Source organism: Silene latifolia, chromosome 1 (genome assembly GCF_048544455.1).
Source record: "Silene latifolia isolate original U9 population chromosome 1, ASM4854445v1, whole genome shotgun sequence".
Taxonomy (NCBI): Eukaryota; Viridiplantae; Streptophyta; class Magnoliopsida; order Caryophyllales; family Caryophyllaceae; genus Silene; species Silene latifolia.
The window spans coordinates 51,573,696-51,586,720 of record NC_133526.1 but is presented as its reverse complement, the minus strand read 5'-3'; the positions used below and the strand labels follow the sequence as shown (position 1 = coordinate 51,586,720).

At 42.0% G+C, this 13,025-nt stretch overlaps 1 non-coding gene across 1 annotated transcript; it reads left to right on the top strand.

The window, feature by feature from the left end:
* Positions 1-12,660: 12,660 nt before the first annotated feature.
* Positions 12,661-12,767, top strand: LOC141618238 (small nucleolar RNA R71). The gene has a single exon (XR_012531341.1). It is a non-coding gene; the product is annotated as a small nucleolar RNA R71 (small nucleolar RNA).
* The last annotated feature ends 258 nt before the right edge of the window (positions 12,768-13,025 follow it).

Genomic DNA, 13,025 nt, shown 5'->3' with positions numbered 1-13,025 from the left:
AGACAAGCAATGAAGGCGGATTTTGATCGAAAAACCGCAAACCCTAATTCCCTTTAAAAACAGTGAAGATGAACACAAATAGAAGGGGAAACAAGGGGCTATTGAAGATTAAAGTACTAGTAATGGAATGTAGGTGACGGATTTGGTAATATGGGCAAGAAAATTGGGGATTTGGGGGAGTGAAAATCGCAATTAGGGAGGGGGTTAGACGGAATTAGGGTGAAATGAAATAGAATTAGGAAAATAAAGAGTTTTAAGAAAGAAAACTCCCGTGTCCACTGTTCATTTCACTCGATCGAGTGGTTTTAATCACTCGATCGAGGACCTTTGATGTCCCCTTTGCTCGATCGAGTAAGCATCCCTTCGATCGACCAGTTCCTCTGTGGCCTTTCTCGATCGAGTAACCAGACAGCTCGATCGACCCAATTTCTGCTCGATCAAGTACAAAAAGTACTCGATCGAGGACTTCCTCTTGTAGACTCTTTGGATTTCGTCCTTTCTTCCTCGGATTGCGTGAAACTTCCCCAAACCTGCATAAAACACGTCCAAACACATCCCAAAATACCAAATACGCAGAAAACACAGTCTATAATCTTAGTCTAAACTAAAGAATTGTCTAAACTAATTGTCCTAATTAAAAAAAACGTAATAAACAAAGTCAAGAAATTCAAACAAATATCTATTACAATTTGTTACACGGGGCATTTTCCCCATTTAATTCCCATCAGCTTTCAGTAGCCCCTTGGTGGGCTTCTGACTGGAGGACGTCACTTCAGCGATACTAACCGTCCTCTTTGATTTCCATGAGCTTGAATTACTGTTTGCAAGAGGAGGAGGAACATAGTTCCAATCTATGTAGGTTCGAACTTTCTTCGTTCTCGCCCCTCTGTCATCTTCTTTGGCATCCTTGGCTCCAGTTTGATTGATAATGGTTACACCATGTCCCCGACAGACTCCTTTCTTGCCTTCATCCGCACTGCGCAGTAAGGAAAACAGACGAACTTTCCTCCTTTTTGCTCTCGGTATGAGGCGGAGGGTTAGCAATAACAAAGAATATTCCCCAAATTTTCATCCGGAGTGTCAATAATAGGGTCAACAGAAGAGAGGGCATTGCAAGGCTGAGCTTGCATGGGAGCCCTCCGGAACTTGGACCGATGAAAAGTCGCCTCGTCCCCTACCCGAAAGGTCAAAGTCTTCCCCCGACGTCTATTACCGCACGGGCAAAGTGGACAAAAATGGTCTCCCTAAAATGATAGGGGTGTGTGCATCTTCGGGGATATCTAAGACGACAAAATCAACGGGAATAAAGAACTTCCCGATCCGAACAGTACGTCTTTCGCTACACCTAGTGGCCGTGATAAACTACGGTCGGCCATCTGGACAGTCATGTTGGTGCAACTCAGCTTTGTCACACCAAGTCTCTTAGCTAGAGACGAAGGTAAAACACTTACGCTAGTGCCTAAATCGCATAGCGCATTATCAATCAATTGCATACCGATGTGACAAGGAATTGAAAAACTACCCGGTCCGATTGCTTAGGGGTAACTTATTTTGAAATAGGGCTGACCCCACCTCAGTCAAAGCTACGGTCTCATTATCATTAATAGTCCTCTTACGTGCTAAAATTTCTTTCATAAACTTTAAATAAGAGGGTACCTTAGCCAGCAATTCAGTGAACGGCACGGAGACTTCCAAACTCTTCAAGAGTTCAACAAATTTGCCAAACTGTTGATTAACTTTGGTATTCTGCAGCCGCCTCGGGAAGGGAACCGTGATTGGTATCTCGAGCCCCTTGTTTCTCGCTTCCAAAGTGTCTTCCGGAGCAAGTTCGGTATCCTTTGGACGCTTCTTACCTCTCGAACGAGGCCTTTCTGGTAATTCCTCGCTTAAACGAGCACTAGCAGGCTCTCGAATAAGCTTCCCGTCATCAATACTACTCGATCGAACAACTTCTCCACTCGATCGAGCAGTTTCTTCGTCAAAACCAGTCGATCGAGCATACTTATCACTCGATCGACCAACCTTATCATCTGCTTCACTCGATCGAGCAGGAATTCTACTCGATCGACCAGCTTCTTTACCATTTCCACTCGATCGAGCATCAAGAGGCTCTCGATCGAGCTGTTTCTTGTTTGACAGCTCCTTATTCACGCAAGAATACTGTTCATCATCAGTGACAGCTTCCCTCGGGTCTGATTTCTGTACTTCCGGTCCCTCATAAGAAAGACCGCTTCTCAATTCAATCAGATGTACCGTTTCATTTGGATTCTTGTCATTTTGAGTCGGTAAATGACCGGGCTTCCTTGAAGATTGATTTTCAGCCAGTTGGGCAACTTGAGTCTCAAGTGCCTTGAATGTCGTGTCCTTCTGTTGTAATTTCTTTGCAATGGACTGCATCATGGACTTTAACTCACCCATCTCACTCACCCCACTAGATGACGAAGCACCTTGGTTAGGAGGGTTGAAAGACGGAGGCTTCTGATAACCTTGTTGCTTCTGGTGTGGAGGAATATATGGCTAATGCGGCTGATTTGGAGGGGCGGTGGGGTTGAGTACGTTCTGGCTACTCCACCTCAAATTGGGGTGGATATTCGGCTCGTAATGAGTGTTGTTTTGCCTGTAATGTTGAAAGGCAGCACATTACTCATAAGGACTAGGACAATAATCAGAGACATGTCCATCTCCCCCACACCTTGTACAGACGAAAGGACCGTCTGTCATAGCATTAACCTGGTACATCCCTCCCTTGAGAGCTCCCCCTAGTTCATACTTGTCAAACCTCGCGGTAAGGGCTTCTAATGCGGCTACTGAAGAGGATTCAGCGGCTCTCCTTTGGTTTCCTCTTGAATTCCTATATTCAGCCCTATGAGTGGCTAAATCATCTATGATCTTCCACCCTTTGGTTGCTCCCAAGTTGTCAGCAAATCGACCATTGGCTGCAGCATCTAAAATAGCCCTCTGATCATCATATAAACCATTGTAAAAATGGTTGCACAAACTCCATTTTTCGAAACCATGATGCGGTATGGTCCGCACTAGTTTCTTAAATCGAAGCCATGCCTCGTGGAAGTTCTCGTCAGGCCCTTGTTTGAAACTTGTTATCTGAGCTCTAATGGCGATGGTTCTCGAAGCAGAGAAGTACTTCTTATAGAACGCCAATGCTAGCGAATTCCAATCCGTTATGCCGTGAGCAGCTCGGTCCAAATCCCTATACCACTCCCTTGCAGCATCGCGGAGTGAGAAGATGAACATGGTTTCTTTTATCTGATCCGCTGTCACGCCAGCGGGAGGAGGTATGGAGCAGTAGTAATCAATGAAGGTCTCCATATCTTTGAGCTGCATCTTGATTGCAGCTCCCGAACCGATTTTTCTCGACCATATTAATGTATGCGAGGCTTTGGCTCGAACTTCCTAGCATCTCCGTAATTCGAACCCCTTATAGAGATTGTGTCCGTGGGCTCGGAGTGACTAGCAATGGTTGCTTCCTCAGCCATTTCGGGAAAATCTGGGAAAGTAATAGATTCAACTGATGAATTGGAAACTGGAGAAGACGGTGGATTCTCCTCGAAAAGCTCGTTCTCGTAAAAGCTACCACGAGAACTAGGCTCTTCCTCTGCCTGTTGTTCTTGAAATAGTCTCCTTTTTACGTGCAGAGATCTCTCAATCTCGGGATCAAAAGGTAGTAGTGGACCACCCTGCGACCTGCGCATAAGAAGAAACTACAGACAAGATATAAGAATAGTCTAAGGAACGATGTTCCTTAAACTAAAAGAAGAATTAAAAATAAAACAGCTAATAAATTGAACAATTGCCTCCCCGGCAACGGCGCCAAAATTTGACACGTCTGTCGCGTACCTGTCAAAAATAAACCTAACGGTCTCAACTAAAAATGTAGCAGAGGCAGTCGAGTATCGAATCCACAGGGAGGTAATGCAACTACAGCTATCTAATTCTAATCCTATGGTAACAATTGGTGTTGGATTGAAATTTGGTTTCTAAACTACGGAGTTGAAAGGAAAGAGAAATAAAGTAGAGAGCAGTAAAGCAGGAAAGTGATTTAAAACTATCAATAAGAGAGGGACATGTCGGGAATTTGGTTCACTACGGTAGTCCTGCGACTCATTTGTAAATGATTCAGATTTAACTAGGTGTGAGACGGATGTTAAAAGGTCCTTTCGGTCCACTTTCTATCCTAAAATACCACTAACTTAACTTTCGTCCTCATTAGGGTAGTCTCTGTTTTATAGCAGCCTATTTAGTCCAATCTTTCGATCCAGGATCAAATTTAGCCAGATTAATGGGTGACATAGAAGCGTGCACTCAACTAGGTCGGGAATTACAGTTAAATTTCTATAGTGACAGAGTCTCGCAATTAATCCGTCTAATTCATTTACTACGTCGTCACATTTCTACCGCAGATCCCCTAATCCCAACATGAAGGGGTTTAGCTACTCATGTTCGTAATTAATCTAACAGCAAATAATTTTCCAGCAGATAACATAATGAAATGAACGATAAAAAGCAATAATGATAAATTAGGGCAAGAGAATAAATAAAGCAAACAAGGAATTAATGCAACAAGAAGGTTAATTATTATTAAGGAAAGAGAGGAGATTACAATCTAAGCGATTCCGGCGTAAAGAACAACCGAGTCCGAGTGAAATAATCCCAAAATGAAAGTAACAGTAGAGAAAGTTCAAAGCAACGTAGCAAAGGTAACAGTAGTTTTCTAGTATGAAAGATATGAATTAACCTAATTAACTTAGGTTTAAATAGAAAAAAGAACTAAGGTTGCGGAAAATAAACAACACATGGACTAATTAAAGCCCATTCCCGTGAAAACCACTCGATCGAGTGGATTAAACCACTCGATCGACCAACATCTCAGCAGAAGTCCCTCGATCGACCAGCAGGTTACTCGATCGAGGACTTGGTCATGTGCAGCTTACTCGATCGACTAAAGAGTAGCTCGATTGAGCATCAGGGGGCCTAGAAACCACTCGATCGACCAGCAAACAACTCGATCGAGCACTTGTATCTTCAATTCAGCTCACGTCTTCACCCAAGTGCCTCGTAATGCGTGCAACGATGCTTCCAAGTGCAATATCTCACTCTGGGACAATCCCGTCTCCTCTAAATGCATGCAAAAAGGACGAAAAGGAGTATGGTTCCGCTACTTCCGCGATCATTCCTACAAAAAGGACCAAATACACCAAAGTAGCCAATTCGGGGCAAAATACTATAAAAACAGTATAGAAATGCATAGAAATACGTGCTGAAATAGGCCAAAAAGACTATACATTAGGCACGTATCACTTGAAGAAACGGATTTGTGTTGGACTGGAATCCGTGCGTCTTAGGCACGGGACGGCCGGATTCAACGATCTCTGCCCGGGCGTCTTTGGGAGAAGACGCACGTCTTCTGGTAGCTGCTGCCCGGGCGTCTTTGAAGGAAGACGCACGGATTGTCGTGCTGGGGACGGGCGGATTCAGGACAATCCGCACGGATTGCTCCTCAGTCTTGTTTCTTCTTCTTTTCTTCCTTTTCTTCATAAAATCCTTGGGGATTTCCTTGGGGATGCAAGGATCTTTCCTCAACATTGCTCATCTACTAAAATATGTATAAAGGCCTTCTAATCTTGTCTCTCCTTGATGCTTGGTCATTGAATTCAATCAATTTAGTCTCATTTTGCCATGAAAATGCAAGGTTTGCAATCCTTTCCTACCAAGGACACAAAACCTCAAAGAATATGGAAAACAAAGAACTAAAGACAATAAATGATCCAAATATGCACTAAAAAGCATGGGAACAAGGCTAATTCGGGGACTAAATATGCGCTAATTATGGTCACATCAAATATCCCCAAACCGAACCTTTGCTCATCCCGAGTAAAGAGGTGACAAAGACTAGGACCATTATTTAAACTAACCTAATAACATAGCCGACATGAGACAATTAGCGGGTCTTACTCCGCCCCTTCAACTCACACCAAGATAACCATGAGGTAGGATGCCTTCTTGTAAGGCAAGGTGGGTCTTGCCAAAATGGCGACACATCCAAACATTAAGCACACAAAATCAAATAATGGATGCATCTACAAAAGGAATAGCCACTTCCTCATCAAGTGGCGGAGGCAACTAAAAGAGAACAAATTTAAGAGTATATAATCCTCCACAAATACTAGTTCAACAAATTACTAAGGCTAAGAGGATGGCACTAAATCACCTCCAAATGGTGTTAAACTAGACTAATTTCGTCCTCAATTTCCAAATGCTTTCGTCAAGAGCGATCGGATGGTATGGAATGATGATCCCTATGATGCTAGTAGCATATGACATGACAAGTCTCGATTTCTCTACAAAAGTAAAGGTCATGGATCGTCCCAAGCTCGACAAAGTGGCTTGACAAAAAGGCTTTTTTGGGAATGAAATGCTCAAATCGTTATAAACAAAGGGTGGATATGACTAGTATTCAAAAATTGACCCCATTCAACTTTCACATTTCAAAAATTAGAGATGGGGTTTGTCCCTTCCGGGCTAGTGTCCTTTGCTTTCTCCAATAGCTTATTAGGCAACCGGTTAACCTCTAGACAAAAGCTTTCGGGGTGATAGTCACTCTGTCTCTGGGCGGTTGAATTCACAACCGTGTGGGGGCCCAATTCAATGGATCCCTCTCTAAAGCACATCGAAGTGGTACGCCTCCATCAAAACAACTAAAATTCTCAACATTTCAACATTTCATAATATTTGAGGTTTCCTTGGCAATAAATTACTTCCACATAACAAAATCTTTGAAATGAGCACTTCAAACTTATTGATAGAAAGTATTTTTGGGTTGCCTTACCACAAGGTCAATCAAGGTCACCTAGACAAGTTAACCAAGTCCACATCGCATCACGGGGTTGGAATAGGTGACTCACATGCAAACCCTTGACTAGGCTTTGGGTCATGGGTCAAAAGACACTAGTATGACCCAATTTAGGGTGTTTTACAACCATTCTAGTAGGCAAAGTCTTAAGTTGAAAAAGTATTTGTAATGGCTTAGCTGCTCTTATCAAAGTTCTCAATTAGGCACTTTTCAAAATATTTCATCTAAATGCAACTATATGCCTTGATGCAACTATTATATACATCCTAATGCAAGTGATTCTACCAACTAATATGACATATAAACTAAATGCAAGTCCTAAGTTCACATTGTTGTACCGCATCAATCAAAATAAAGCCACATAGTCATTAACATAAAGAGGAAAAAGGAGATTGGAAAGATTATACCATGCGGTCTTCATGATCCTCATGCCTCGGATGTGGCGTAGTCAATCAATGTGAACAAGGATAGAACAAACACAATATATACAACAATATATACACGACTACACTACAAAAGAAATGAACATGTTTTTGGGTTTTTCAATTTTCAAATTTTTATGGTTTTTCGAGATTTTTCAATTTTTTGGATTTTTAAATAAAAGTTAAGTTAGAATTCCCCATCCCCACACTAATATGGGCATTGTCCTCAATGGCCAAAATGATGGGAAATTATGCAAACATGATGCATGAATTCTATACTAAATGCAAGCTACACTAATCTACACTACATGATGCATGGTTTTTGTTTATGACGGAGAGGATAATTTAGATTACCTCCCGTTGTGTATGCATGTACTTCCCCAAACCGAGTTAGACATTATTGCTAATGTCCTAAGGATGGGTGTAGTTCATGTACTCACGATGCAATGCATGAAACTAATTTTGTCATTTTGGATTTTGAAAAGGTGGGAACAATAAAATGAGAACACCTCAATGGGGCCAAGGTGTTAGTCCTCTATGGTGCTAGGACTACTCCAACAATGATCAAGATAAATAAATAAAACAAAGAGAGAAATAGACAAGCCTCAAGAGGGTAGGAGCCTCTAAAGCTTGCTAATCTTCCATCATATCATCACTATCATCATCTTCCTCACTAGAAGTGGATTCATCACCACTTTCTTCTTCACTTTCTTGTTCACCTTGCTCATCATCCTCTTCTTCTTCTCCTTCTTCACTAGCTTCTTCATCAATGTTATCATCAACCTCTTCATTACCGACAACCTCATTATCACCCGGAACAACCCTAGATGCACTCGGAAACAAGACTTCCCTATCCGCCCAACTAGGCAAAGGACATGAAGGGTCAAGTAGTCCTTGCCTAGCTAAGTGTAGGAGGGGTGGATATTGGGCTAAGTAAGCATCTTTCCGATCCTCGAAGGCTTGCTTGTGCATCTCTTGCATGAGAAGAGTCAAATAATCATTTCTTGCTTCAACACCTTCGGGCTTGAACTCTTGGTACTCGAAAGGATAGGGTGGTGTGACAATGGAAGAGGAGGGCATTTCAATTTCACCCTTTTGTTGTCGGATAATGTACTCGGCCTCTTTTGAAAGGGGAAGTAGATAGTTGGTCCGATGGACACTCAATCGACAAATTTTTGAAGGCAAAGTGAAAGATCTAGCCTCACTAGTGAGCCATCCATACTTGGTGTCAAAAGGGTTATGGGTAACCCACTTGTACTTGTATATCATAGTATTAATATCAATGAGATGACCACCCTCTTTCGCCTCATACTTGCTATCCTTGTTGAAGTTTGGGTCAAAGTATTTAGCTAGAAGAGTGACTAGGCCTCCATTCACAATAACGGTAGTGCCTTTCTTCCCACAATCAATATTTAGCCATCTATCCACCAAAAGCCTTAGAGAGTTGAAAGGCTTGGTGAATTCCCTTCCAATGTTCAAAGCCGACTCAAGAAGAACAAAATCGAGTTTGGTGAAACGGTTGGTGTCTTTTCTTGCAATGATGGTGTTCCCTATGACCTTGTGCCACACTCTAATGCCCGGATGCTGGACTAATAGAGCGCGACTAGCATGAAAGTCCTAAAATTTCCTTCCGGAAATCGCCTCCCAAAGAGGGTCGGGTTCATATTTGCCAACATTCTTAAAATAACTCGGTGAATCACTAAGACCCAAAGCATTACCCATTTCCTCAAAGGAGATGCGCCTACTAACATTAGCTAGGCGAAACTCGATGGTCTCCATAGTCTCAACCTTATTAACTTTCAAAGAACTCAAAAATTCTAAGGTAAGGGAGGGGTATGTCAATTCTTTTGATTCAAACAATTTCTCCAACCCCATGGCTCTAAAGAAGGCTCTAGTTTGCTCAAGGACACCCAACTTATCTAAGGCATCTTCACAAATAAACTTGGTGGATAGAAATGATTTTCTAGCAAACTTGGCAAAAGTATCCCTATGGGATTTGGAAATGAAAATTACCTCCGGATAATTCGAAAGTTGAGCAATTTCTGGAGTAGAGGATGTTGTTGCTTCCATGGGAGGTTGTTCTTGTTGCACTTCCAAGTTTGGGTTAGCTACCACCATAGCCAATGCTTTCTTTGCTTGAAGACTCTTTTGTCTTGATGAGAGTGCCTTTGCCTTTGGTGCCTTTGCCTTTGTTGCTTTTGTTGCTCCCTTAGTCCTTGCCATTGATGAATAAACCAAGAAAAGAGTGAAAAATCTTCAATTTCTAGTGCACCCAAATCGATTTAAAGATGAAAGGCTTTGCCTTTATGAATTCAAAAATCGACTCAAAGGTTGAAGATTTTGTGCTTGGTTTTGATTTTTATTGAAAGAGGAGTGATTGATTTGTTGTTAAAAGGATGTTTTGATTTGATTTTGGTGAATGTTGTTGAGGAATCTTGTTTTTGTAATGGAGAGTATGAGGGTTTTGATGTTATGGGGTTTATGGGTAGTGTTTTGAATGAAGGAATGAAGGAATGAATGTGGGAGGGGGTTTATAAAACCCGAAAAATTTGAAATGCAGGGGCAGGACGGGCGGTTTTTGCTCGGGACGCCCGGATTCGGCTTGTTCTGGGTTGGGAAATTCTCGCCTAAAGACGGGCGGATTCGAACAAAGACGGGCGGATTTGAAAATGCGGGACGGGCGTCTTTCAGAGAAGACGGGCGGATTCCTTTACAGGGATTTTTCTTGTTTTCCTCAGCTTGAAAGACGGGCGTCTTTTTGAAGACGGGCGGATTTCAATGCAAGACGCCCGGATTCGTTGACAGTCAGAAATTTCAAAAATTCAGCTCATGATGGACGGGCGTCTTCTGCCCAATATGCCCGAATTGCCTGAAGACGGGCGGATTCTCCTGAAACCGCTCGGGTTCGACCCCTTTTACCCGGATTCAGTTCCATCCGTGTACTTTGCATATCCCTTGTCATTTTTCCATTCTTCTTCATATCTCGTGTTCTTCATTGTGGGGGCAGTACTAAGGCATGGATAGCCTAGGCAATTGCCATCACCACACTAAGCTAAAGCACTACACAACAATTGAAATTATTAGTCCCTCCCTCACTTCTCTCAAACATGATAATTATCTTGATCAAAGTATAAAAAAAATCCAAAAATAACAAAAATGCAATATAAGAATTGAAATACAAGTTAGGGAGTTAGAAATATTTACAAATGGTGGTTTAGGGAGGACTCCACCAAACTCTCATTCTTGATGAGATGTCAAGGGGGCATATTCAAGGTGTTGTTGATGTTGCTTAACACCTTGAAAAAGTAATCAAACGCTTGTTCATTGTCATGATAAAGGTCTTCAATAGACCTTGGCCCTTGTTGTCGGTCTTGATCGATGGCATTACCAATGTAGGGATTAAAAATCCCTTCAAATTCGTCGTCCCAAAGACCACAAACTTCATTAAGTTGATCATTGAAAATCTCTTGATTTGATGGAGACAACTCTCCCATTTCCTTTTCTTGGCCAATAAGGCCATCTTCTTCATTGCTTGACTTTGGTGAGCTTTGCAAGCTCTCTTTGCTACAATTCTCTTGCTCTTTGAATGGAGCATCTTCAATTTTCTTCTTCCATTGGAGTTTCGACTTCTTCATTTCATCCTTCCGACTATAATGATCGATCATGAAACATGGTTCATGTAAACGGGGAGCTCTCATAGTTTTGTCAAGGTTGAAAGTTATACTCTCATCCCCTACTTCTAGAGTAAGCTCTCCATGTTTTACATCAATCACCGCACCCGCGGTGTGTAAGAAAGGTCTTCCTAGAATGATTGGAATGTTGGAATCTTCGTCCATATCAACAATGACAAAGTCCACCGGGATGAAAAACTTCCCAATTCGTACAGGAACATCTTCCCATATCCCTAATGGTGTCTTCGTCGATCTATCGGCCATTTGGAGTGTGATATTGGTGCATTTAAGCTCTCCCATCCCCAACCTTTTACTCACCGAGTACGGCATAACACTCACACTAGCCCCTAGATCACATACGGCTTTGTTGATCGTGGTGTCGCCAATGGTACACGGTATTGAGAAGCTTCCCGGATCCTTGAGTTTTGGAGGTGAACTCCCTTGAAGTATTGCACTACTCACCTTAGTGAAGGCGATAGTCTCAAGCTTCCAGATAGACTTCTTCTTTGTGAGGATGTCTTTCATGTATTTCGCATAGGCCGGTACGTGATTGATTAATTCCGTGAAAGGAATTGATACTTCCAAATTCTTCACAATTTCCATAAACTTTCCAAGTTGGTCATCAAATTTGGGCTTGGCTAGATGACTTGGGAAAGGAAGTCTAATCATAATGGGCTCCTTCTCCTTGACCTTGTCTTCATTTTTCTTTCAAATTTCTTCTTTTGATGATTCTCCATCTTTGGAGTTTTGCACAATTTCTTCCTTATCACTAGCTTCCACAACTTCATCCTCAACTTGCTTCTTCGGTGCTTCATACCTTGTACCACTTCTCAAGTGAATGGCACTAACCGTTTCATGTCTAGGGGGATTACTTTGAGGTGGTAATTGCCCCTTTTGTCTTTGTGAGCTTGAAGATGCTAGTTGAGTCAATTGGGTTTCCAACATCTTGGTGTGAGCTAGAATGTTGTTGATGGTGGTTTCCTTTGCTTGACTATCTTTTTGCATTTGAGTGAAAAATTCTTGTTGATTCTTTTGCATTTGGAGGACCGCTTTTTGAACATCAAAACCTTGGTCATTTTGTTGATTGTATGGATTTTGATTTTGGTAACCTTGGTTTTGGTTGTAAAAGGGTCTTTGATTTTGGTTTCTCATGGGAGGTGGGGTGTATGTTGTTTGAGGGTTTTGAACATTTTGGCTTTTGTATGAGAGATTTGGATGGAATTTGGTGTTTTCATTGTAATAGTTGGAATAAGGGGTACCACTTTTGTATGCTTGGAAAGCATTCACTTGTTCATTTGTTCCCCTACATTCACTTTGGTCATGTCCCAAAGTTCCACAATTCTCACATATCCCACTTGGGATTGATGAAGATGCCGTCATGGCATTAACATGATGCTTTGGTGATTTTGAGGCTTCTTCAAGTCTAGCCATAGCTTTTTCAAACTTCAAATTGATTGTGTCGATGTGAGCACTAAGTTGAGCACCCAATTGAGTAACGGAGTCCACTTCATGCTTTCCTCCTCTAGTAGCCTTGCGAGGTCTACTATATTGTGAGTTATGGACCGCCATTTCCTCAATTTTGTTCCAAGTTTGATTGTCATCAACTTCGGTGAACATTCCATTCGATCCCATGTTGAGAATGTTCCTTGAATCTTCATATAGACCGTTCCAAAATTGTTGTACCAAGAACCACTCGCTAAGTCCATGGTGAGGACATGAGCGACAAATTACCTTGAACCGCTCCCAAGCTTCATACAAAGATTCTTCATCCCTTTGCTTAAAACCCGTAATTTGAGCTCTTAGCATGTTAGTCTTTTCCGGTGGGTAGAATTTTTTGTAGAAAGCTAGAGCCAACTTTTTCCGAGAATCAATTCCGAGAGTGGCCTTATCAAGGCCCTTCAACCATTGTTTCGCGGTGCCAATTAGAGAAAAAGGAAATAAGACCCATCGAATTTGGTCTTGAGTTACACCGGTTTGAGAGATCGCATCACAATAGTCACAAAAGGTCTCCATATGAGAATGAGGGTCTTCACTAGGCATCCCCCCAAATTGGCTCCTTTCGAC